Source organism: Ursus maritimus, unplaced genomic scaffold, assembly GCF_017311325.1.
Source record: "Ursus maritimus isolate PB19 unplaced genomic scaffold, ASM1731132v1 scaffold_47, whole genome shotgun sequence".
NCBI lineage: Eukaryota > Metazoa > Chordata > Mammalia > Carnivora > Ursidae > Ursus > Ursus maritimus.
In genome coordinates, this window is record NW_024426630.1 from 169,006 (window position 1) to 172,435 (window position 3,430).

Genomic DNA, 3,430 nt, shown 5'->3' on the forward strand with positions numbered 1-3,430 from the left:
TATATATATTCATACATACATATACTACATCTTCTTTATCAATTGATCTGTCAGTGGACACTTGAGTTGCTTCCATATGCTGGCTTTTGTAAATAACGCTGTCATAAGAGTGCATATATCTTTTTGAATTCATGTAAATAAAAACATTTGCACAGAAAAGGAAACCATCAACAAAACAAAAAGACAAACTACCTAATGGGAGAGGATATTGCAAAAAATATATCCAATAAGGTGTAATTTCCAAAATACATAAAGATCTTCCATAACTCAACACCAAAACCCCACAAATAATCCATTAAAAAATGTGCAGAGGACCTGAATAAACATTTCTCCAAAGACAACATACCAGATGGGCAACAGACACATGAAAAGATGCTCAGCGTCACTAATCATCAAGGAAATGTACATTAAAACTACATAAGATATCATTTTATGCCTGTCACAATAGCAAAAATAAAAAAGTCGAGAAATAAAAAGTTGGTGAGGATGTGGAGAAAAAGGAACCCTCATGCACTTTGGGTGGGCATGTAAATTGGTGCAGCCACTGTGGAAATCAGTATGGAAGTTTTAGAAAAAATTAGAAATAGAACTACTGACCATGTGGTCCAGTATTTCCACTACTGGATATTAAACCAAAGAAAACAAAACATTTTTTTCTAGCTCTTTTAATAAGAGCTATTTAAAGTCAGTGTGCAGCTACAGACACAAACTGAAAAGTAGACAATTAAAAAAAAAAAAAAGGAGAAAGACCAAAGACACATCCTTCACTCCACAATAAATACAAGCTCTATTAATGTTGTCCCATCAACATCCCAGGGAGGCCTAGCATTCCATGAGCTCAGGAGTACTTCCCGTTATTGTGCAGGGAACCAGACTGCACTGAGGTGAAATGATGTCAAGTGAAATGTGTACTGGCACTGCTGAGCTCAAGGTCTATGGTTTGGGCCCTTAAATGCAGTTAAGTGACCAGGCTTTGCTGGATCCCATAGCTAATGTAAATAACAAACCCAATCAGCATCCAGACACCAACTCCAGCCCAGGAGGCTGCTGTCATCTGCATCATAAGGCAAACATTCACAAAGATGCTCAGGAGTGGGAGGAGAGGCAGAGCAGGGACCTTAAAGGGAAGGGGAGTGGAGCTCTGTGGCTGTCTCCAGATGACCCCAGTGATCCCAGTGATGAGCACCAGGAGCAGCACGACCACTGTGATTGGACCTGGGTCTCCAGAAAGCAGACCTGGTCAGTGGGCCAGCACCAGGCAGAGGAGAGTCAGCAGCAGAGCAAGCAGTGAGGAGCAAACATGGACAACCCGGCCAGAGAGTGGAGTGGGGGTGGGGCTGCCTGGAAAAAATAGTCCCTGTAGAGTCAGCTTCTCTGCTGCAGATCCGTTCTCCTCCTGCACCTGTGCTTCATTTCCCCCATTCTTCTTCTCTGGCTGATACCTGATGATGAGAACACCAAAAGACATCAGAGAGAAAATTAACAAAGATACAAGTGACCGAAGGTCCACAAGATTAGTGAGTCTGAAGAAGAATGCCATGATTACTGCAGTAATAACAAGGATCACAGTGGCCATGATGCGGATGTATGTGCTAGTTTGGATCCTGGCAAAGACAGGGAACAGGAGGCCATCCTGTGCCATCATGAATATTACCCGATGTATGAAGAATGTAAAGCCAATGTTTTGTAAAAAAAATACTACAGAAAAATCCAAAAGTTACAACATAGTAGGCAGGGACCCAGGTTGAAGCTGGTAGTAAGGCACCATGAGTGTAAGTGCCAAAAAGACACCAAGATACACCAACACAGAGATCAACAGTGAAATCACAATGCCCATGGGGATGGAACGCTGGGGATTCTCGGCTTCATCAACTCTGGTAATAATAATGTTGAAACCAATGAAAGCATAGAAATAGGTAGCTGATCCCTGGAGAATCCCCTGGAAGCCAAAAGGCACGAATCCTCCAGAGCCCAGAGGGCCCAAGTGAGAGGTGTCATTGAGTCCAGCCTGTACGTAGTCCTCTTCTGTGAGCTTCCAGTTGTGCAGGTCCCCCTTAATGAACCAGAGATGATGACAAAACCAAGAATGAAAAGGTTCACTAATGTGAATGCTTCGATAACTGGGAAAATCTGCCTGGTTTTTTGAGTCAGAAATTCCATGAGCAGGTACAAGAGGCCTGCAACAAAGAAGCCTAGAGTTTCTGCAAAGACATGGGAAACATGAAGGATCTGAGAGATCTGGTCCCCAAAAAAGTTGTCAAAAGGTAAGGCCCAGTCTCAGAAAACAATTGTTACATTAGAAATGCTAGCGAGGATAATGCTCCATCCAGTGATGAAAGCCCCGAGTTCACTTACAGTGACGAAGCTATAGAGATATGAAGAGCCAGACTGGGGAACCCGGGTGCTAATCTCTGCATAGCACAGCCCAGCCAGCATAGAAGTTAGGCCGGCCACCAAAAAGCAGATCACAATGGATGGTCCTGCTATATTTCTAGCCACCTCACCAGCCAGGACATACACAATTATACTCACTGTGTTGCCCACACCCAAGGCCACAAAATCCAGAGTGTTCTGGCTTCTGGCAGGGGCAGTCTCAGCCCTGTGTTGCTCCACCGTACGTCTGTGCACCAGCTTCTGACCAAATATTTGAAGTGCCTGATGCAGCATTATAGCTGGAATTGAAGATGATTCTAGGATCAGGGAGCTGTAGCAAGCCCAGGGAGCTGAGAGTCCCAGATCAGGTTCAGTGAGGCTGAGTTAAGCCGAGTTGGGTTGGGGCTGCCAAGGTCTGTTGCTCAGGCCTCAAAGCTGCTGCTTCATATTTCTTCTGGTACGTGCTCTCCCTCTATAATGCCTAAGACGTGGTAAACAATAAATTTTTACCCAATCCATTATTCAACCCAACAAAAAAAGCTCAGAAACCCATGTCACCTGTTGCAGCCCAAAAATTGCAGAAACTGACACCAGAGGACCTCATAGAGAAATCAGCCCTGCTTTCCACCCAGAAAAATGCCAAATACCTCCTAACATTTTCCTTTTGTACATACTACATGATTTAATCCCATTTGGGTTCATCCAACATATTTAGCTTCTTATACTAAGTAAGCTGCAAGACACAACAGGGCAGGAATGTCTTGTGCAATAATTCACACACCGGATGTGTGCTTGGTGCTTGAGCATGAGTTGTGACACATTAATTCACAGACTACATGTCTCGTTGCAATTACAGACCCACATTTTTTATATATCATCTGAGCCTAAAATACAAATATTGGTCCACTGGTCTTAAACTTTTGGGCCCAAAATGAGCTAGCCAAGTTCAGATGGCACTTTGGCCCCCTTTCTCCTCATTCTGCGTTATCCATTCAGCTGTACTGATGACCATGAATGTACAGTCCACCCTTCTGTGAGGAGGGGAAATGAGATAGAG

General features: G+C 43.8%; 1 pseudogene; it reads right to left on the reverse strand.

Moving 5' to 3' along the window:
- Positions 1-539: 539 nt before the first annotated feature.
- Positions 540-2,667, reverse strand: LOC121100635 (annotated as a pseudogene).
- Between the last annotated feature and the right edge of the window lie 763 nt (positions 2,668-3,430).